The sequence below is a fragment of the Microcaecilia unicolor genome, chromosome 11 (genome assembly GCF_901765095.1).
Source record: "Microcaecilia unicolor chromosome 11, aMicUni1.1, whole genome shotgun sequence".
NCBI lineage: Eukaryota > Metazoa > Chordata > Amphibia > Gymnophiona > Siphonopidae > Microcaecilia > Microcaecilia unicolor.
This window is the reverse complement of record NC_044041.1, coordinates 57,057,136-57,081,156: the sequence shown is the minus strand read 5'-3', so window position 1 is coordinate 57,081,156 and position 24,021 is coordinate 57,057,136. Positions and strand designations below refer to the sequence as shown.

Genomic DNA, 24,021 nt, shown 5'->3' with positions numbered 1-24,021 from the left:
ACTTAACACTAGAGAGCCAAGTGATATCCACAACAAAGAAATGTTCCACTCAATGTGGAAACTCAAAACGCGTGACACAATTCTTCCCAAGGGGAACATTTCGCAACCTGATATAATCAATGGTACTAAGCCATGTAGACTACTGCAATGGAATTTATGTGGGATGCAAAGAATAAACCTTAAAGAAATTCAGACCGCTCAAAACATGGCAGCTAGGCTCATCTTTGGAAAGACGCGATTTGAAAGTGCAAAACCCCTTCGTGAAAAACTGCACTGGCTCCCAATCAAAGAATGCATTGCTTTCAAAATCTGCACTCTGATTCACAAAATTATCTATGGTGAAGCTCCGGGATACATGACAGATTTGTTCGACCTACCAACTAGAAACACAACCGAATCAACACGAACGTGCCTAAATCTGCACTACCCAAGCTGCAAAGGACTCAAATACAAATCAACTTACACGTCCATTTTTTCCTTACATAAGCACACAACTGTGGAACACATTACCAAAAACCTTGAAAATTACGAACGACCACCTAAACTTCCGAAAACACTAAAAACTAACCTGTTTAAAAAGGCATACCCTACCGATCCAACATAAATGCCTGACTCTGCAACACAACAAAACTAAAGAACGTAATGGACATAACACAACTCTTCCGTTGTACGATTCATGTGGCACAGCCACACTAGGGAACTTTATCTTACCACAACATCACTTTGTATTTGTTTACACCAGAGTCTCCGGTACTATGTAAGCCATATTGAGCCTACAAATAGGTGGGAAAATGTGGGATATAAATGTAAAAAATAAATAAGCATTTGATAAAATAAAATACTTTCCCAGTCAGGTTTTGATTGCTTTCTGATAAGTTCTACATGATTTCAGATAACCATACAAACTCCTATTCTCAAACCAGCACCCAGATCACCATCCACCACCATGCCTTACCACCAAGCTCCATAATCTAGAAGGCTATAAATCTAAAGAACTAGCCTTCTAGAACTGTGTGGTCTTGCTGAACAATAACCAGCCATCATAAATGCTGTGCCTACACCATGACCTTCACTCATTCTCTATGAAATGTTTTCAGGAAAGACATTATGATGGTTACTTTACTATACCCACATAAATCTTGAATTAAATTATATTTTGCCTTATCCGCAAAGTTCAAAGTGGTGTACAACATTAAAAATTCAATTTCCTTAACATCAGGGCAGTGCCATCCTTAATAAGCAGGAAGGTATGAGAAACTGATTAGTGGCATTACAGGTATAACCTGCTGATGCTCATAGGAAAGTTCCAGTATTTATCTCATCAGAGGGTAGGTTGTTCAGGCTGGTCCCTGACCTAGCTCCAACATTGCAGGCCTTTACCTTGCGGTTTGGTTGAGCCTAATGGCTAGCTGCTAGGTTTTCTGGACTGGCCCTGGTTGAGCGTGGGGTTTATCTCTGCTGCCCACAATCATCTCCTGTGGGTGATGCTTATGGCTCAGCCCCATGGGGCCTTACAATAAGGGGTGTGGGTCCCCATCCTTCCTACCCCTTACTGCCTTTGCACCTTTTTGGATGCTCTCACAGGGCTCCTATGCAGCTAACTTGTTTGGTTTAGCTTTTCTGCATAGAGAAGCTGTAAAAAAAATAAATAAATAGAAGCTGTCTTTGCAGCCTTAGAGAGTCAGTGCATCTGGAGTAGCAAGCAGGCCTCATGACTGAGCATGGCAGCCAGCCAGTGCTACATGACCTGCAGGAGTTGGCAGTGCAGTACAACTGGTGATTCCCTGTGCCCCTTCATGACAGTTTCCGACTTCAGAAATGGGTCTGGGGGAATACCCAGATGTCTGTGGAGACACCCTCCTCAGACATTGGGACTCTGAACAGCCCTGACGGGTCAGGACTGGTGTCTGCTGTCTCACCCCCAGGTTTATCATAGAATGGACAGATGTTATAAGATTGTATAAATACATAGTTAGAAATATATAGAACAGAATATCATTCTGCCTCATATTGGAATATTGTCATGTCCAACAAGTTCCACATGGCTTGTGAATCTATAAGGAACCTAGGTTCCTTGATAATGTTATTCCATTGACCAGTATACTCTGCATCATCTCCAGTTGTTCCCTAGATTTAATGTTAATAACCATTGATAAAATGATGCAACATTTGCAAGTAGAGTTCGATGTTAAAATATCTACTATAATAAAACTCACCCTCAACATTCTGAAGTCACTCCCTGAAGGGTTCGTCAGTTCATGGTGGTGAAGCCACAACACTGACCATGTCTCTCAGCCCCGCCCTCGTATGACGGACCAATCAGAAAAAACACACTTAACGTTCTGAAACACAAAGGACCATCACAAAACCGTTCCCAGGCAACGCTAGGCAACGTAAGACGGACCTATCAGAGGAAACTACGTGGCAATAAGGGAGGAGCATTCACCAGCTTGAACGAGAGAAGAATATTCCTGCTGTGGTTATGTGCAAAAATAGACCGGGGGGGGGGGGGGGGGGGGGGAGAAATTTTTAAATGCCTAATGCCGGTACTGAAGAGTGCCGGACGGCCTATAGCACAGACTATATTTGGGTTCGCTAGACATGGAGTCTGTGGAGCCAGAGAACAGTGTGCCCCTCACTATCTGGGACGTGGGCGAACAGGACAAGCTGTGGCCCAGCTGGAAGGATTACCTGCGACACAGCCAGCAGCAAACAGCGACCAAGGAAGGGGGAGGAGCGTGTTTCCCTACTCCTTCCCTGCCTAGGAATCGCTGGAGACTGGCTGCCAAACTAACGAAACAACCGCACACCGACGCACCACCTCCATCATTCGAAAGGCATCCACTCTTTCTTCAACAGAAATGCAAACTAATAATACAAAACAAACAAAGAATACCCGGTTTCTCACGCGGCTGCAGGTAACTCCCCACCCCCTTCCTCTTCCCCTTTTGCTGAAGCGGCCAAGGACGTGCCCAACCATCCCCAGCCTCAGGCAAGCCATCTCCCACCTCGGGGATTCCCCAAGCACCCGGAAAAAGATGGCGCTGCTTCCCGCAGCACATAAATGTTCCAGCATTCCCCTGCAGCAGGCCTGAAATGGACCGAACATACCGGATCACCCCCCGATGGCCCAAGACCATGCTCCTCTCCCGCCAACTTAAAACAACCATCCCCATCCTCAGGAAAGCCATCTCCCACCTCCAGGATGCCCAGAACCCCAGCCCAACGGAAAAAGACGGTGCTGCTTCCCACAGCACATTTCACTTCCAGCGTTCCCCTACAGCAGCCCTGAAACGGCCAAAAAATACCGACAGACCAAGAACGTGCTCCTCTACCTTCCGCCCATCTAAAACAACACTGCTGCCTCAGCACAACACAAAAAAAACAAACCCGGAAAAAACAATCCACCACTCAGCAAAGGCTGACCCCCCTACAGCCACATTTACATTTCACCAACAGAAAGACCCCCCTTTACAAACCTCCTTGACAGACAAAACCACACACACACAATACAACAGAAACACACCCTCAAAGCCACACATCAATCCATCCCACTTTGCCAGCACAGCACATCCCCCAACCCCCCACCCAAAAAACAAATACAAAAAAAAGACACACATCAACAACCTGCGCACACACCCCACCCTCACACACACACACAATAACTCTGTGACACATACACACACACACACACACACAAAAAAAAGCCACATGCTAGCGCCCGTTTCATTGGTTTCAGAAACGGGCCTTTTTTTACTAGTCTACTATAATAAAATGCACCCTCAATGTTCTGAGGACACTGACGTCACTGAAGTCAGACTCCTAGAACGGTTCGTAGATTCATGGTGGTGAAGCCACCCCATTGACCCGTGCCCCGCCATCGCGTCAAACGTCATGACGTCGAGGGCGGAAAAAATACACTAAACTAAAGAAAGGGATCGCACCCAGGCAGGGGGAGGAGTAGTTTCCCTACTCTTCCTCCTGCCTAGGAAATGCAGGCTACCAACCTCCCGACCCACCCGTGGAAAAAATGTGGAGGGAAACCACCTCCAAAGCTCCGGAGTCCAAATGACTCTGGAGACCACCGTTCCACGTCCAACCCCCCCCCCCCCCCGCATACGCCCCGCCCACAGAATGCTGGACCCTCCCCCCCGCGTGCCCCCCCCCCCCAAAGCTGAAGTTCAAAAGAAGCCCTGGCCACAAAATGCAGGACGTCCAACACCCCCCCCTCCTAAGCCACCCACCATCGCGTTGCTTTGCCGGCAGGGGACCCGAAACCCCGCCAGCACAAGTCCTCCTGTCTGCTGACTACAGCGTGATCTTCGGTGTTGCTAGCCTGTGCAGGCAGGGCTTCTGTGCGTCTGACATCCTGCACGTGCAGGACGTCAGATGCACAGAACCCCTCCCTGCACAGGCTACCAACGCCGAAGATCGCTGGAGTCAGAATCAGCAGACAACACAGGACTTTTGCTGGCGGCATTTTGGGTCCCCCGCCAGCAAAACTACGCGACGGTGGCGACGGTGGGTGGGATGGCGGCGGGCGGGTGCATCGCGGTGGGTGGGATGGCGAGGTGTCCCGGCAGGACGAAGAAGGAAAGCTGCTGGGGCTGTCTCGGGTGACTGATCTCAAATCTCAAACACAAGTTAGAAGTAGGGAACTGCACGTGAACGCGGTTTCTGGGAATCCCACGGCGATGGAAGTACCGTATGAGTCTATCAGTAACAACATACCTACCCAGGTTCTCTAAGACGTCTCTTCAATAATTTATGCACAGCCAACTACACTTACTGTCTGCCCGACGAGCAAGGAGGTTTAGGTACACACACACACTCCCACACACCCCTCCAACACACACACACTCTCTCTCACTCTCATCTGGCAGCGCTTCCTGAACCCCCCCCACACACACACACTCACTCAATCAGTCATCTGGCAGCGCTTTCTGAACCCCCCCCCCCCCCACACACACACACACACTCTCAATCGCATCTGGTAGCGCTTCCTGAACCCCCCGCACCCCTCTTCTTCCAAGCTGACCCCCCCAACACATCCCCCCCCCACACACACACACACTCTCTCTCTCCCCCTCCCCTCCTCCAGCACACCAATTGCTTGGGTGCAGTGCCGGGAATCTGACACCAGAGACGGGGGGGGGGGGGGGGGGCTGACACCAGAGAGAGAGAGAGGAAGGGAGGTATCTGTCACACACACACTCTCTGTCTCACATGCAGTGTCTTTCTGACTCTCACACTCTGTCTCACATGCAGTGTCTTTCTGACTCTCACTCTCACACTCTCTGTCTCACATGCAGTGTCTTTCTGACTCTCACTCTCACACACTCTCTCACACTGTATCACATTCACTCTATGTGTCACACAGTCACTCACACAATCACTTGGTCTCATACACTCACTCTCACAGAGAATCTGTCTCGCACACACACACACTCACACTGTGTCTCACATACGCACTTGCACACACTCTCATTCTCACACACACACTCTCACAGACACACTCACACCCAGACTCACTCTCTCTCTCACACACACACTCACACTTTCACTCTCTCTCTCACACAGTCACTCTCACATACACTCTCCCAAACATACACACTCTGAGGAAAACCTTGCTAGCGCCCGTTTCATTTCTGTCAGAAATAGGCCTTTTTTACTAGTATGCATTAAAACACATTCGGGCTGAAGCTGTTTTTGACCATGGGCTGAACATACATCTAGTATATATGTATTTATTTGGATTTTGCTTGCACCTTTTTCAGTAGTAGCTCAAGGTGAGTTGCATTCGGGTACACTGGGTATTTCGCTGTCCCTGGAGGGCTCACAATCTAATAAATATGAACAAGAAATTGGAGCCCGAAAAGTAGCAAAATATAAGCATGAGCAAGATTATACCATAGATTTTATTTTTCCATGGATAGACAAACATAGATGGTCATGAAGAAATCACAAGTCCAAGAGGTTGGGATTTTTAAATTAATCTAGTGATTCCTCTGGATAAGAGAACCAAACATCAGATAAAACAGATGCAAACATTAACATGAACAATCAAGTAGGTATTCCTAATGCTTCAGCTACTTCCATATCATCATGCTGATCAATCCATAGACTGGTGGGTTGTGTCCATCTACCAGCAGGTGGAGATAGAGAGCAAACTTTTGCCTCCCTATATGTGGTCATGTGCTGCCGGAAACTCCTCAGTATGTTCTCTATCTCAGCAGGTGGTGGTCACACACAGCAGCAGCTCTGGCTAGGCCTCCAAGCCTAATTTTTAGGTTTTGTTGAGTGCCTGGGGTTGAGGGCTCTTCTTGAGCAAGTGCAAACCTGGTGGCGCCAGGTCCCTCCTTTTCTCCCCCCTCCCGCTGGCTCCGTTAAAAAAAAAAAAAAAAAATTTTGAACGTCCTTAAAGGCGTTTATTTCGACGTTTATTTAAACGTTTATTGCAGCTACTCACTGGGACACCAGGTCGTTACAGCTCGGAGCAGAAAGCAGGTAATTTTTACCTTTTTATAGCGGGCAGGGGGTTCCCCGATTGATCTCCACGTGGCCTATGGCGTCGGAGGGCGAGGGCGCAAAGATTCGCTCCCCGGATCGCTTGAGCGCTTCTAGAGGGGATGCGGGGGTCTTAAAGTCTGATTCGCCCTTGTTGGGTGACAGTTTCGTGACCGATGAGTGTCCCGGTCCTTCCTCCGGTGTGGCGGTTTTTCCCGCCATAAACGCCCATCCCCCGCTGCTCGCCTCCGCCATCTTGGCCGGCCACTCTGCTCGGTCGGCTTCTTCTTGGGCCGCCCTTGAGGTGGGAGACATTAATGCCATGAACGCCCTTAATTTGGGCGACGGCACAAAAGCGGCTAAAGTTAAGCGCCGTTCTTCCCGCGCGGCTCCTTCGCGGAGTGTCGCGCCAGACGCCATCTAGGATGCGCAGCATGTCTCCCCCGCTCTTGCGAGCGCCGGTTGAGGGTGCGTCTAGGGCTGTAGCCCAGGCTGCGTAAGTGCACAGTCTGGGGGGTTTCTCCCCCGAGTTTGTTTTGCTGCTGCATCAGGCCTTCCTTATGCAAAACGCTGCCCCTGCTCCCTCGTCTGGTAAAGAGGTTGAGGCCCCCGGAGGTAAACGCCCTCGGGTTGATTCCCAGGCCTTGGAGGACTTTGTCTCCTCTGATGTAGATGAGGGCAGCGTATCTGAGTTCTCCCAACGGTCCTTTGCGGATTCCTTGGAGGAGACGGATCCCCGCTCGGATGGAGCGGATGACCCCTCTGCAGCGCGGCTCTTTAGCTCAGAGGATTTGCCCAACTTGTTAGTGCAGGCCATGGGCATTTTGAAGATTTCCTCTCCGGAGGACGTCTCTCCCTCAGCCCCTGTTGGCTCTGCCATTATGCTTGGGACGAAGCGCCCGCCTAGAACCTTCCACGTGCATGATGCCATGCACACCTTAATTTCGGCTCAATGGGATGTCCCGGAAGCGAGCCTTAAAGTGGCTAGGGCTATGTCCCGCCTCTATCCTTTGCCTGAAAGTGAACGTGAGGCCTATCTGTGGCCTACCGTGGATTCTTTAATCACTGCGGTGACTAAGAAAACGGCGTTGCCGGTGGAAGGTGGCACGGCCCTAAAGGACGCCCAAGACAGAAGATTGGAGGCGGCCTTAAGGTCGTCCTTTGAGGCGGCTGCTTTAAGTTTGCAGGCCTCAGTTTGCGGCTCCTATGTGGCCAGGGCGTGCCTGACTATGGTGCAGCGGGCTTCCCCCTCGGATCATTCCTTGAGGGCTGATTGGCCGGCCCTGGAATCGGGCTTAGCCTATTTGGCAGACGCTGTATGATGTCTTGAGGGCCTCAGCTAAAGGCATGGCTCAGACAATCTCTGCGCGGCGGTGGCTTTGGCTGAAGCATTGGTCTGCTGACCACGCCTCTAAATCCCGCCTGGCTAGATTGCCTTTTAAAGGCAAGCTGCTCTTTGGGGTCGAGCTGGACAAAATCGTGACTGATCTCGGCACGTCTAAGGGCAAGAAGTTACCAGAGGTCAGGGCTCGGGCTAGTACTCGCCCCGGTACCTCCAGAGGACGGTTTCAGGAAGCCCGTCGGTACCGCCCCGGGCAGGTCGGGCTCCTCTGCCCCCTCTTCCTTCAAGAGGATCTTCTCCCCCAAGCAGCATTCCTTTCGCAGAGACCGCCGTCCCGGAGGTGCTCCCTCCGGTCCTCCCCAGGGTCTCGTACCCAATGACGGGGCCTTGGTCCACGCCCCAGTGCAGATTGGAGGACGGCTGTCCTCGTTTCTGGGAGAGTGGACCACAATAACTTCAGACGCTTGGGTGCTGGAAGTCATCAGAGACGGCTACAAGCTAGAGTTCTGCCGACCCTTAAGAGACGGGTTTGTACTCTCTCCCTGCAAGTCTCCGGTCAAAGCTGTGGCAGTGCAGCAGACCTTGGACAATCTGATCCGCCTGGGTGCGGTCGTTCCGGTGCCAGAAAATCAGCTTGGCAAGGGGCGTTACTCCATTTACTTTGTGGTACCAAAGAAAGGAGGTTCTGTACGGCCTATCCTCGACCTCAAAGGGGTCAATCGGGCCTTGAAAGTTCGGCACTTTCGCATGGAGACTCTCCGCTCTGTTATAGCGGCAGTGAAGGCAGGGGAGTACCTGGCTGCCTTGGACATCAAGGAAGCATACTTGCATATTCCCATCTGGCCTCCTCATCAACGCTTTCTGCGTTTTGCAGTCCTGGGCCGACACTTCCAGTTCAGAGCCCTCCCGTTCGGGTTGGCTACTGCTCCGCGGACCTTCTCCAAAGTAATGGTGGTCATCGCGGCCTTCCTGAGGAAGGAAGGAGTACAAGTCCATCCTTATCTGGACGACTGGTTGATCCGAGCCCCCTCTTATGCAGAGTGTGGCAAAGCTGTGAACCGGGTGGTTGCTCTTTTGAGCTCCCTGGGGTGGATCATCAACTGGGAGAAAAGCCAGCTGCGCCCAACTCAGTCCCTGGAGTATCTGGGAGTTCGATTCGACACCCAAGTGGGCAGAGTGTTCCTGCCAGACAATCGGATTGTCAAGCTTCAGGCTCAGGTGGACCAGTTCCTAGTAGCCTCTCCTCTTCGGGCTTGGGACTATGTGCAGCTGTTGGGCTCTATGACGGCCACGATGCAAGTAGTGCCCTGGGCCAGGGCTCATATGAGACCACTACAACACTCTCTGCTGCAGCGCTGGACTCCAATGTCGGAGGATTATGCTGTGCGCCTTCCCTTGGACCCAGCAGTGCGCAAGGCGCTGAGCTGGTTGACGCAGACAGACAAGTTGTCTGCAGGAATGCCTCTGGTGACCCCGGAGTGGATTGTCGTCACGACAGACGCCTCTTTGTCGGGCTGGGGAGCCCACTGCTTGGGAAGGACAGCGCAGGGGCTCTGGTCTCCTGCAGAGGCAAAGTGGTCTATCAACCTCCTGGAACTCAGAGCCATTCGGTTGGCGCTTTTGGAGTTCATCCCGGTACTGGCGTTGAAGCCAGTACGGGTCCTGTCGGACAATGCCACGGCTGTGGCCTATGTCAACCGCCAGGGAGGTACCAAGAGCGCCCCTCTAGCCAAGGAGGCCATGAATCTATGCCAGTGGGCGGAAGCGAACCTGGAACAGCTGTCAGCGGCCCACATTGTCGGAGTCATGAATGTCAAGGCGGACTTTCTCAGTCGCCATACCTTGGAGCCCGGAGAGTGGCAGCTATCTGCTCAGGCGTTCTTGGACATCACGAAGCGCTGGGGCCAGCCGAGCCTAGATCTGATGGCGTCATCGGCCAATTGCCAAGTGCCGCGCTTTTTCAGCAGAGGACGGGACCCTCGATCCCTGGGAGTAGATGCTCTTCTCCAACAGTGGCCGACACAAGAGCTTCTCTATGTGTTCCCGCCCTGGCCCATGTTGGGCAGGGTGCTAGACCGGGTGGCAAAGCATCCAGGCCGGATAATCCTGGTGGGTCCGGATTGGCCCAGACGTCCCTGGTATGCGGACTTGATCAGGCTCTCAGTCGACGATCCTCTGCGGCTGCCAGTGGAGCAGGGCCTGTTACATCAGGGTCCCGTGGTGATGGAGGATCCCTCCCCCTTTGCTTACAGCCTGGCTATTGAGCGGCAGCGTCTGAGAAAGAAGGGCTTCTCAGACAAGGTCATCGCCACTATGCTGAGAGCGAGGAAGCGCTCTACTTCTACGGCTTACGCCAGGGTTTGGCGTACCTTTGCAGCGTGGTGTGAATCGGGCTCACTTTCTCCCTTCACTGCTCCAATTTCTTCAGTGTTGGCGTTCCTGCAAGAAGGTCTGGAGAAAGGCCTGTCGCTCAGTTCCCTTAAAGTCCAGGTAGCGGCTCTGGCTTGCTTCAGGGGCCGCCTGAAGGGTGTTTCCCTGGCTTCGCAGCCAGATGTGGTGCGCTTTCTCAAGGGAGTTAATCACCTGCGCCCTCCTCTGCACTCAGTGGTGCCTGCGTGGAATCTCAACCTGGTACTAAGAGCCTTGCAGAAGCCGCCTTTTGAACCCTTGTCGAGGGCATCTCTGAAAGACCTGACGTTGAAAGCAGTCTTTTTGGTGGCTATCACTTCAGCCAGAAGAGTTTCCGAGCTCCAGGCACTCTCATGTCGAGAGCCTTTTCTGCAGTTCACTGAGGCAGGAGTGACTATTCGCACAGTGCCTTCCTTCCTGCCCAAGATTGTTTCTCGCTTCCATGTGAATCAGCAGCTCTGTCTCCCTTCATTTCGTAGGGAGGACTACCCAGAGGAATTCTCTGCTCTCAAATATCTGGATGTGAGACGAGTTATCATCAGATACTTGAAAGTGACCAATGATTTCCGGAAATCGGATCATCTGTTTGTCCTGTTTGCAGGTCCTCGTAAGGGTCTGCAGGCTGCTAAGCCTACAGTGGCAAGATGGGTCAAGGAAGCCATTGCAGCGGCTTATGTGGCCGCAGGGAAGGTGCCGCCTATCCAGCTGAAGGCTCACTCCACTAGAGCTCGGGCGGCCTCGATGGCAGAGGCCGGGTCCGTCTCCTTGGCAGAGATATGCAAGGCGGCAACTTGGGCATCGGCCCATACATTCTCCAAGCATTACCGCTTGACTGTGGCTGCTCGGGCGGAGGCCCGGTTTGGAGCTTCAGTGTTGCGGTCAGGGATTTCAATGTCCCGCCCTGGGTGAGTACTGCTTCGGTACATCCCACCAGTCTATGGATTGATCAGCATGATGATATGGAAGGTAAAATTATGTATCATACCTGATAATTTTCTTTCCATTAATCATAGCTGATCAATCCATAGCCCCTCCCAGATATCTGTACTGTTTATATTCTGGTTGAATTTTAGGTTCAAGTTTAGTCTTCAGTTACTTCAGGAGGACTTCGTGTTCAAGTTTTTTCACTTGGATTCTTCAAGAGTTGAGACGAGTTTGTGTTACAGTGAGCTGCTGCATTCCTCTCCCCTCCGTTTTACGGGGCTGGATTGAGACTTAAATTCTGCCGGCACTCCCTCCCGCTTCGTGCGGCTGTAGGGCAGCTTTGTACCCCTCCCGCTTCGGCGGTGTTAGGGTCAGTCAGCTCCTCCCGCGGTTGCAGGATAGGCCAGATCCCCCCGCATCGGCGGGGTGGTGTCCCTCCCCCGCTCCGCGGGGATGAGCTGGACGGATTCCCCTCCCCCACTTGTGTGGGGATGAGCTGGGTTCATTCCCCTCCCCCGTTTCGGCGGTGGTGAGCTGGGCAGAGTGTCCCTTTGTGGGTGTAATTCTCTAAGTGCTGAGTCCTGCGGATGGAGCTTTGATATCGACATACTGAGGAGTTTCCGGCAGCACATGACCACATATAGGGAGGCAAAAGTTTGCTCTCTATCTCCACCTGCTGGTAGATGGACACAACCCACCAGTCTATGGATTGATCAGCTATGATTAATGGAAAGAAAATTATCAGGTATGATACATAATTTTACCTTTTTTGCCACTCACCGGGCTGACACAGGCACAGTCTACAGTGGTAACAACAGCAGGGAGAGCTGCACCCAGATACCATTGTAACATCAAGAAATAATAAATGCAGTCTTTAACTTGTCATCAAAAAATTAGATGAGTTTCAAATTCAGGTTTTACAGTTAGTATTTTCATATGTACCATGTCAGCAATATGATGCATTTAAATTGCAAACAAATGTATATAAATGTTTCAGAAAGTTGAGATTGCAAGTACGTTTTGGTTATTCAGCTTCAAATATTGGATAACAAAATGAAACTCAAACCTTTTCGGATAAATATAATTTTTCCGAGGACATGCAGCCCATAATTCTTACAATTGGGTAGCATGCCTGGTCCGGAGCATCTAACAAGCTTTATCAGAGCTTTGTGGAGTGTGAGGCATGCTCCACCGTTCATGCTCGAGTGCCTTTCTGCCTGCCTTGAGAGCGCAGTTTATAGTTTTGTTTTTTTTCTTTTTCACCGCAATGGAGAGTGGTTGCATTTTGCAGCTGCTCTTCATAATCGGTCCAGGAAGAACTTTTTTTGTGTGCCTTTTGGCATGTTTTTGCTGTATTTTTCATGTGCCCATCTTCGGGTTTTCCCTTTTCCTTCTTCCTTTTAGTGTCTTTTTTTTTTTTTTCCTTCCTTTCTTTTCCGTGTCAGGCCACGTTTAGGCCTTGACTTTGGTAGGTTTTTATCTCTGGTGCCATGCCCCTTTTTCTGGCATCATCACTTCGTTTGATTTGGCTGCAGAAGTTTTTCCGTCAGTGTCCACTCAAGTTTCCAGTGGCTTCAAGTGCTGTACCCGGTGCAGTCGGACCATCTCAGGCAAGGACACCCATTCTCGCTGTGTTTAGGGCCCGACCGTAGCCCTGCTAACTGTGTCTTAGGATGAAGAAGCAAACCTAGATTGACAGAGAGGCTCAACATGAGAGAAGTAACCACACTCTCATGGTAGGCAGGAAGGCACTTGCGCATGAGTGAAGTGACTCCTGTGCTCCACAAAGCTTTGTTTTTTTAACTTGTTACAAGCTCTGGACCATCGTGTTACCTAATTGTGAGAATATAAGGCCTTCTGTCTTAGGAGAATACCTGCTTTATATGATTAATAAAAGTTTATTGATAATCTAAAAGATGCGTAGTTTTGTGTGCTATCTTACATATTCGATAAGGAGATAGAGATGCCCTGTGAAGGATTCTATATGAGCATTCTATAGTTGGCACTGAGAACATTTTTGGGGATTTTACTATAATAGAGAAGTTAACATTTCTCCTTACCCTACCTATTTTTGTTTCCCAGTGTCTACGAAGGTTATCATAAATGTTAGAGATGGCTTGTCCAACCTACAGCCCATGGGTCAGAATCTGGTCCACCAAGTGCTTTTTTTCTGGCACTTGGAAGCTTGGTAGTAATTGTGGTGCTTACAGCGGGATTCCTGTTTTCCCACTATGACTCGGCTGTTTGTAATCTTGAGTTATGTAGTGCCAGATGTTTGGATGGGTAATGTGATATCTAGTCTTGTGAGACTTGAAACTGCGAGACCAACCTGACCTTCTGGCACCATGCAAGTCAAGCTTGCAGAGAGCTGTTGTTGCAGTGGGGAAGCAGGTGTCTCACTGTTTCTTCTGCAGCTGAAGCCAGGTGAAGGGAAAGAGTGGGTGAAGATTGAGGGAGAGGTACATGAGATCGCGTGAGAGAGACTGTGGCGAGGGGATATATATGAGAGAGAGACTGATTAAAGGCTGGAGAAGAGACAATGCACATCATTTTGCCACTATTCGACTAAACATGCGGCAAAATATGATGGTGCATGTTTTGGTCTTCTGAATTTGACCCCTGTAAGAAAAAGGTTGGACAAGCCTGTCCTGGAGGGGCCCAGTGTCCTGAGGGCCTTATGCATGATAGAAGAGTCTTCCCACTCTGGGTATGAAACAAACTTCTCAATTTAGCAACAAAATCCGCTAATAGTGATTGGGACCTTTAAAGTAGTAATATAATGGCACAGTTGGAAATACTCGTAGGTATCCCCTGAATAGCTTTCCCAATGAATATTCACAAGATAGATTTGTTTGCAGTAGAGGCAGTGCATGCAGATCTATCTCATGAATATTAATTGTGGGTATCCTGGAAACCTGACTTGCTGAAATACCTCTAGGGCCAGGTTTGGGAACCAATGCCATAGTCTCTAAGGGGCCCTTTTACTAAGCTGCGTTAGGGCTACCGCATGCCAAATCAGCCCTACCGCCAGGGTAGCGCAGGAGTCCAGCAGTAGTTCCAAAGTTTTTGTGCAATTTCCTGTGGTAGAAACTAATTTTCTACCATGGGGAGCTTTCTCGGCGGTAATCAGTTCGGCCACATTGCAGCGTGGTGCCCGGTTACTGTACAAGTAGTTTGTGAGCCCTTACCGCCTACTAAATAAGTGGCGGTAATGGCTCAGGCAGTAAATAGCCATGCGCTAATTTTAATATACCGCAGGCAAACAAACAAAAAAAAGCAACACTGGGCCTTCAAACTGAGACAACAGGGGTATTTTATTGACAATTGACCTGACACGGGCCGTGTTTCGGCGTTAACGCCTGCCTCAGGGGTCAGGGTTTTAATTGTAAAATGTATGGAATGTATATAGTTGTCCAATGCCTCTGAGAATGGATGTAGAAAATGTTTGAAATCAAGCGTTCCTTTCGGAAAAGGTAACTGCAGTGTGGAAAACGAACTCCTGTATTAGCCTTTTCTTTCACAAAACAGATTTCACAATTGTCAATAAGATACTCCTGTTGTCCGTCTTGAAGGCCCAGTGTTGCTTTTTTTGTTTGTGTACTTTTTATGTATGCTGTATACTCTCTCTGTTTGGCTAATATTACCGCAGGGCCATCTACTACCCCATTTTTAAAAAGGCCTTTTTCCCTGCTGTTATAAAATGTGGCCCATGTGCCCATTTCATGTGCCAAAGCTAGTGCAGATCACTCTTTACTTTGGCTTAGTAAATAGGCCCCTAAGTTCTTCTCCAGTAGGAATATTCTGTGCTTATTTCATCGTTTTAGTTTTTTTTAAATCTGTTATGTTGGATGTTTCTACCTCTTGCTGTGGGAGTTGATTTCATGCATCAATCACCCTCGCAATAAAATTTTTTTTTTTTTCTGATATTGCTTGAGTCAACTATGCTAGGATCTCATACTGTGCTCGGTTCTAGAGCATGTTTTCTTCTGAAAAAGATTTGCAAAGGTTTAATTTAAATTTATAAATATTGCAAGGCAATACATTTGAGATCTTTATAATAAAGGTTAATAAAAGAGATTGTTAATGTTTTTGATGCTAAATACTATAACCAAGTTCTCTATTTTCCTCTTCACTGGTCATATTGCACAAACAAGTGCAGTGTAGTAATGCTGTAGTATATCATGGCAGATCTAATTCAGACTGGCTAAAGTGTAGCTGATGTGAATATTCTGCATGTTATTAACCTTGAGAATAGTTTCTGTATTCTATGTTTGTGGTGTTCATTTAAAATACTCAAATATTTGAGAGTTTAAAGACAAGTTCTGATTCTGGTAATAAGGATTTCATATTGTCTATATTACCCATGTTTCAATATGTTCCATGGTGTTACCTTCTGATATAAGGAAGTTTCTTGATGATGTATGCTAATATTAAGTTTCCATATCATCATGCTGATCAATCCATAGACTGGTGGGTTGTGTCCATCTACCAGCAGGTGGAGATAGAGAGCAATCCTTTTGCCTCCCTATATGTGATCATGTGCTGCCGGAAACTCCTCAGTATGTTCTCTATCTCAGCAGGTGGTGGTCACACACAGCAGCAGCTCTGGCTAGGCCTCCAAGCCTAATTTTTAGGTTTTGTTGAGTGCCTGGGGTTGAGGGCTGCTCTTGAGCAAGTGCAAACCTGGTGGCGCCAGGTCCCTCCTTTTCTCCCCCCTCCCGCTGGCTCCGTTAAAAAAAAAAAAAAAAAAAAAATTTTGAACGTCCTTAAGGGCGTTTATTTCGACGTTTATTTAAACGTTTATTGCAGCTACTCACTGGGACACCAGGTCGTTACAGCTCGGAGCAGAAAGCAGGTAATTTTTACCTTTTTATAGCGGGCAGGGGGTTCCCCGATTGATCTCCACGTGGCCTATGGCGTCGGAGGGCGAGGACGCAAAGAATCGCTCCCCGGACCGCGTGTGCGCTTCTAGCGGGGATGCGCCCTTGTTGGGTGTCAGTTTGGAGGCCGGTCAGTGTCCCGGGTCTTCCTCCGGCGCGGCGGTTTTTCCTGCCATAAACGCCCATCCCCCGCTGCTCGCCTCCGCCATCTTGGCCGGCCACTCTGCTCGGACGGCTTCTTCTTGGGCCGCCCTTGAGCTGGGAGACGTTCATGCCATGGCCGCCCTTGATTTGGGCGACGGCAAAAAGCGGCTAAAGTTAAGCGCCGTTCTTCCCGCGCGGCTCCTTCGCGGAGTGTCGCGCCGGACGCCATCTTGGATGCGCAGCATGGTTCTCCCCCGCTCTTGCGAGCGCTGGTTGAGGGTGCGTCTAGGGCTGTGGCCCAGGCTGCTGAATTGCACAGTTTGGGGGGTTTCTCCCCCGAGTTTATTTTGCTGCTGCATCAGGCCTTCCTTATGCAGAACGCTGCCCCTTCTCCCTTGTCCGATAAAGGGGTTGAGGCCCCCGGAAGTAAACGCCCTCGGGTGGATGCCCAGGCCTTAGAGGACGCTGTTTCCTCTGATGTAGATGAGGGCAGCGTATCTGAGTTCTCCCAACGGTCCTTTGGGGATTCCTTGGAGGAGACGGATTCCCGCTCGGATGGAGCGGATGACCCCTCTGCAGCACGGATCTTTCGTTCAGAGGATTTGCCCAACCTGTTAATGCAGGCCATGAGCATTTTGAAGATTTCCTCTCCGGAGGACGTCTCTCCCTCAGCCCCTGTTGGCTCCGCCATTATGCTGGGGACGAAGCGCCCGCCTAGATCCTTCCACGTGCATGATGCCATGCACACCTTAATTTCGGCTCAATGGGATGTCCCGGAAGCGAGCCTCAAAGTGGCTAGGGCTATGTCCCGCCTCTATCCTTTGACTGAAAGTGAACGTGAGGCCTATCTGTGGCCTACCGTGGATTCTTTAATCACTGCGGTGACTAAGAAAACGGCATTGCCGGTGGAAGGTGGCACGGCACTAAAGGACGCCCAAGACAGAAGATTGGAAGCGGCTTTAAGGTCGTCCTTCGAGGCGGCTGCCTTAAGTTAGCAGGCCTCAGTTTGCGGCTCCTATGTGGCCAGGGCGTGCCTAACGTTGGTGCAGCGGGCTTCCCCCTCGGATCCTTCCTTGAGGGCTGACTGGCCGGCCCTGGAATCGGGCTTGGCTTATTTTGCAGACTTACTGTATGATGTCTTGAGAGCCTCGGCTAAAGGCATGGCTCAGACAGTCTCTGCGCGGCGCTGGCTTTGGCTGAAACATTGGTCTGCGGACCACGCCTCTAAGTCCCGCCTGGCTAAGTTGCCTTTTAAAGGCAAGCTGCTCTTTGGGGTCGAGCTGGACAAAATCGTGACCGATCTCGGCACGTCTAAGGGCAAGAGGTTACCAGAGGTCAGGGCTCGGCCTAGTGCTCGCCCTGGTATCTCCAGAGGACGGTTTCAGGAAGCCCGTCGGTACCGCCCGGGCAAGTCGGGCTCCTCTGCCCCCTCTTCCTTCAAAAGGAACTTCTCCCCCAAGCAGCATTCCTTTCGCAGTGACCGCCGTCCCGGAGGTACGCCCTCCGGTCCTCCCCCAGGGTCTCGTACCCAATGACGGGGTCTTGGTCCATGGCCCCCCAGTGCAGATTGGAGGACGCCGGTCCTCGTTTCTGGGCGAGTGGACCAAAGTAACTTCAGACGCTTGGGTGCTGGAAGTCATCAGAGACGGCTACAAGTTAGAGTTCTGCCGACCCTTAAGAGACGGGTTTGTACTCTTTCCCTGCAAGTCTCCGGTCAAAGCTGTGGCAGTGCAGCAGACCTTGGACAACCTGATCCGCCTGGGTGCGGTCGTTCCGGTGCCAGAAAATCAGATTGGCAAGGGACGTTACTCCATTTACTTTGTGGTACCAAAGAAAGGAGGTTCTGTCCGGCCTATCCTCGACCTCAAAGGGGTCAATCGGGCCTTGAAAGTGCGGCACTTTCGCATGGAGACTCTCCGCTCTGTTATAGCGGCAGTGAAGGCAGGAGAGTTCTTGGCTTCCTTGGACATCAAGGAAGCGTACCTGCATATTCCCATCTGGCCTCCTCATCAACGCTTTCTGCGTTTTGCAGTCCTGGGCCGACACTTCCAGTTCAGAGCCCTCCCTTTCGGGTTGGCTACTGCTCCGCGGACCTTCTCCAAAATAATGGTGGTCATCGCGGCCTTCCTGCGAAAGGAAGGAGTAGAAGTCCATCCTTATCTGGACGACTGGTTGATCCGAGCCCCCTCTTATGCAGAGTGCGGCAAAGCTGTGGACCGGGTGGTTGCTCTTTTGAGCTCCCTGGGGTGGATCATCAACTAGGAGAAGAGCCAGCTGCGCCCGACTCAGTCCCTGGAGTATCTGGGAGTTCGATTCGACACCCAAGTGGGCAGAGTGTTCCTGCCAGACAATCGGATTGTCAAGCTTCAGGCTCAGGTGGACCAGTTCCTAGTAGCCTCTCCTCTTCGGGCTTGGGACTATGTGCAGCTGTTGGGCTCTATGACGGCCACGATGGAAGTAGTGCCCTGGGCCAGGGCTCATATGAGACCACTACAACACTCTCTGCTGCAGCGCTGGACTCCAATGTCGGAGGATTATGCTGTGCGCCTTCCCTTGGACCCAGCAGTGCGCAAGGCGCTGAGCTGGTGGATGCAGACAGACAAGTTGTCTGCAGGAATGCCTCTGGTGACCCCAGAGTGGATTGTCGTCACGACGGACGCCTCTTTGTCGGGCTGGGGAGCCCACTGCTTGGGAAGGACAGCGCAGGGGCTCTGGTCTCCTGCAGAGGCAAAGTGGTCTGTCAACCTCCTGGAACTCAGAGCCATTCGGTTGGCGCTTTTGGAGTTCATCCCGGTACTGGCATTGAAGCCAGTACGGGTCCTGTCGGACAATGCCACGGCTGTGGCCTATGTCAACCGCCAGGGAGGTACCAAGAGCGCCCCTCTAGCCAAGGAGGCCATGAATCTATGCCAGTGGGCGGAAGCGAACCTGGAACAGCTGTCAGCGGCCCACAATGCCGGAGTCATGAATGTCAAGGCGGACTTTCTCAGTCACCATACCTTGGAGCCCGGAGAGTGGCAGCTATCTGCTCAGGCGTTCTTGGACATCACGAAGCGCTGGGGCCAGCCGAGCCTAGATCTGATGGCGTCATTGGCCAATTGCCAAGTGCCGCGCTTTTTCAGCAGAGGACGGGACCCTCGATCCCTGGGAGTAGATGCTCTTCTCCAACAGTGGCCGACACAAGAGCTTCTCTATGTGTTCCCGCCTTGGCCCATGTTGGGCAGGGTGCTAGATCGGGTGGGAAAGCATCCGGGCCGGATAATCCTGGTGGGTCCGGACTGGCCCAGACGTCCCTGGTATGCGGACTTGATCAGGCTCTCAGTCGACGATCCTCTGCGGCTGCCAGTGGAGCAGGGCCTGTTACATCAGGGTCCCGTGGTGATGGAGGATCCCTCCCCCTTTGGTCTTACGGCCTGGCTATTGAGCGGCAGCGTCTGAGAAAGAAGGGCTTCTCAGACAAGGTCATCGCCACTATGCTGAGAGCGAGGAAGCACTCTACTTCTACTGCTTACGCCAGGGTTTGGCGTATCTTTGCAGCGTGGTGTGAAGCAGGCTCACTTTCTCCCTTCACTGCGCCAATTTCTTCAGTGTTGGCGTTCCTGCAAGAAGGTCTGGAGAAAGGCCTGTCGCTCAGTTCCCTTAAAGTCCAGGTAGCGGCTCTGGCTTGCTTCAGGGGCCGCCTGAAGGGTGTTTCCCTGGCTTCGCAGCCAGATGTGGTGCGCTTTCTCAAGGGAGTTAATCACCTGCGCCCTCCTCTGCACTCAGTGGTGCCTGCGTGGAATCTCAACCTGGTGCTAAGAGCATTGCAGAAGCCGCCTTTTGAACCCTTGTCGAGGGCATCTCTGAAAGACCTGACGTTGAAAGCAGTCTTTTTGGTGGCTATCACTTCAGCCAGAAGAGTTTCCGAGCTCCAGGCGCTCTCATGTAGAGAGCCTTTTCTGCAGTTCACTGAGGCAGGAGTGACTATTCGTACAGTGCCTTCCTTCCTGCCCAAGATTGTTTCTCGCTTCCATGTGAATCAGCAGCTCTGTCTCCCTTCCTTTCGTAGGGAGGAATACTCTGCTCTCAAATATCTGGATGAGACGTGTCATCATCAGATACTTGGAAGTGACCAATGATTTCCGGAAATCGGATCATCTGTTTGTCCTGTTTGCAGGTCCTCGTAAGGGTCTTGCAGGCTGCTAAGCCTACAGTGGCAAGATGGGTCAAGGAAGCCATTGCAGCGGCTTATGTGGCCGCGGGGAAGGTGCCGCCTATCCAGCTGAAGGCTCACTCCACTAGAGCTCAGGCGGCCTCGATGGCAGAGGCCGGGTCCGTCTCCTTGGAAGAGATTTGCAAGGCGGCAACTTGGGCATCGGCCCATACCTTCTCCAGGCATTACCGCTTGACTGTGGCTGCTCGGGCGGAGGCCCGGTTTGGAGCTTCAGTGTTGCGGTCAGGGATTTCAATGTCCCGCCCTGGGTGAGTACTGCTTCGGTACATCCCACCAGTCTATGGATTGATCAGCATGATGATATGGAAGGTAAAATTATGTATCATACCTGATAATTTTCTTTCCATTAATCATAGCTGATCAATCCATAGCCCCTCCCAGATATCTGTACTGTTTCTATTCTGGTTGCATTTCAGGTTCAAGTTTAGTCTTCAGTTCCTGTTCAAGAGGACTTCGTGTTCAAGTTTTTCAATGAATTCTTCAAGAGTTGAGACGAATTTGTGTTACAGTGAGCTGCTGCATTCCTCTCTCCTCCGTTTTACGGGGCTGGATTGAGACTTAAATTCTGCCGGCGCTCCCTCCCGCTTCGTGCGGCAGTAGGGCAGCTTTGTACCCCTCCCGCTTCGGCGGTGTTAGGGTCAGTCAGCTCCTCCCGCGGTTGCAGGATAAGCCAGATCCCCCCCGCATCGGCGGGGTGGTGTCCCTCCCCTGCTCCGCGGGGATGAGCTGGACGGATTCCCCTCCCCCACTTGTGTGGGGATGAGCTGGGTTAATTCCCCTCCCCCGTTTCGGCGGTGGTGAGCTGGGCAGAGTGTCCCTTTGTGGGTGTAATTCTTTAATTGCTGAGTCCTGTGGATGGAGCTTGGATATCGACATACTGAGGAGTTTCCGGCAGCACATGACCACATATAGGGAGGCAAAAGGATTGCTCTCTATCTCCACCTGCTGGTAGATGGACACAACCCACCAGTCTATGGATTGATCAGCTATGATTAATGGAAAGAAAATTATCAGGTATGATACATAATTTTACCATCTATAGAAGCATAATAACTTGAGTAGGGGGGGGGATGGTGGGTAAAGGGGGGGGGGGAGAAAAATTTGTTAAACCACAAATCCGATGGCTGATATGCACTTTCTTTAACTCTGAAACATGAGAGGATACCATAGGAGCCGACTCTGTGGGTGCGGTGGGTGCTTGAGCACCCCCAATATTGAGAAAATTCCTTGCATGTGTCCGGGGAAGAGTTATTTCCACTGGGCTTAGCACCCCCAATAATTTTGAAAAGTTGGCTCCTATGAAGGATACTATTGTGTTGTTTAAATGTGTAATTATATGGTTTATTGCCTTTGTATGGTGTCATCAATAAAAAATATTGAAACATAAAATACTCAAATATTTTATAGTAAACATCTTTTATCTGCACACTTGGTATTTCTGTCCATAAAGGTTCCACATTGCAATCTGTTCCCACAAAAGTTTTAGTCTAGCTCGGTGTCCTCTTTAGCATCACCCTTCTGCCAGATTGAGCCATTGTATTATAATTTGTACCCTTGTATTGCAGTGTCCCATTAGTTCTTCATTCCACCACTCTCTTGAGAGGCCTATTATATCTACTTCTTTCAGTAGTTCCCAATCTACAGAAGGGCATTGCCTTCTATCCCATAACTTGTTAATTTCTTCATGCCTTTTGAAAATCCAGATACACTATGATTGACACACCCTTAGCCATGTGATTGATACTACTTTGAGCAGTATTAAAACTAGCAAGGCAAGAGTTCCCTTGGCTAAATCCATGTTGGCTCTGCCAGTTTACTTTGTCATATCTTCCCGGTTGACCATGAAGTGCTTCTGTTCCTTGAAGTCACCATCATCAAAAAAATGTTTGGCATGTGTATCTTTTTCCCCAGCTTATTATATAGTTTTATTCAAATTTGTTATACCGCCTTGTAAACTGCCTTGATCTGCAAGTTAGCAGTCTAAAATCACAAAATAGTGTGAAAAAAATGATAAAAATTGAAAGAAAATACATTCACACAACAGTTTAGGCCTAAAGAAAAACAAGAGCAGCAAAGCAGAAGAGAAGTAATTTCCCTTTTCTGGGACTCCTTTCTCTATACTGCCTTACCTCCCTCCCCCTCCCCCCCACGAGTGCCCCTTCTCTATTTAGTCATCAAGCTAATTCGCTCAAACATTTTTTTTCCCAAAAGTTTTTATTGGTATTTTGCCTCCATGGTCAGCTGCTTTCCATATTCTCCTTTCTTACCATATTAATTCCATATTATGATTTATTAGACTAAATATATGCTTTCTCCAATAATCATGATTTTTGGTGTTGAACTCAATTAAACACACTCTGAATACTCAAGTTAATGCTTTAATCAAAAGATTTTTCTAATTAGATAACCGAGACCTGTCAGGAAATATTTTAGTCAAGAAGAATTTAGACTTAGTCCAGTCTTTATTACTATCTAAACTAGATTATTGTAATCTCAGTTACATTGGTGCCTCTAAAAGTTGCTGCTGCAACAACTGCAGACAAAACAGTATACTGCTGTAAGACTGATATGCTCCTTGAGCAAATATGATAGCATTTCAGGATCCTCATCATGCTTTACTGCCTTCCCACTTCCAGTTTGTAAATTCATTAGAAAAAGTTCCCATAATTTCCTTTTTGCCTTCCAAACTCGGGTTAGGAAGGAATTTCATGGCTGTTTTAAGTCTTCACATTCTTTCTTGACTTAGAAAAGATTTGAAACTTTTATTTAGGAAATATTTGAGTCTTTTAGCCTAACTAGGTAAAAAATTAATATTTTTGACAGTTTGTTTATATGTTTAACTTCATTGTCATTTTCTTAAATACTTATTTACCAGATGATTGTATTCTATTAATTCTAACTCACAAGTGAATGTCTTGGTTTCTTTAACTATGTAAACTGCTTTGGACTTTATGGTATTATGTTATGTTAAATCTTTGCTTCTGTCTTGCCAGATCCCATCCTGAGGACACTTAAGGATTCAACAACATACTTATTGACTCAGAGAAACACTGATGTTGGGCGGAGGCTAAGAAGCATTGGTATCAGTCCCCATTGAAGCACAACATTGAGGACACTGAGGCATTGACATTCATGATACCTGAGAAGCGTCTGCGTCGAGAGAGCCGCTCAATCTCTAAAGACTCAGAGTGGATACATCAGTCACCATTGAGCTAGGACTAGGCCATTGATTCAGCCCCCAATGCCTTTTGTGGACTTGACCACACCAGCAGGCCCATAGCCTTTAATGACTGACTTCGAGGGACAGATCCAGGTGACACTTCAGGAGGATATTGAACACATCCTTGCCCGATGCGATGCGGAGGAACCAATGGCCTTGTTTTTGGGCCCGATGCAGCCCCAACTCGTCCTGGAGGTCCATGTGATAACCTGTTGACCTTGCATTGACACCGATGTATTGAGGAGTGAGTTGACACCAGTCAAGATGGTGGTGTCATTTAGTCACTTGGAGAAGGAAGCTTTTTCGGGTCTTGGGAGACCTCCCGTCCCTCAGCGCTCACGCTCAGAGCCTGGACAGTAGTCCAGTAGATGAAGGCATGTAC

General features: G+C 49.8%; 1 protein-coding gene across 2 annotated transcripts in view; it reads left to right on the top strand.

Moving 5' to 3' along the window:
* The window catches only part of YPEL1 (yippee like 1), a 97,389-nt gene that overhangs the window by 9,520 nt on the left and 63,848 nt on the right, over positions 1-24,021 (top strand). The gene's annotated exons all lie outside the window — the stretch shown is intronic.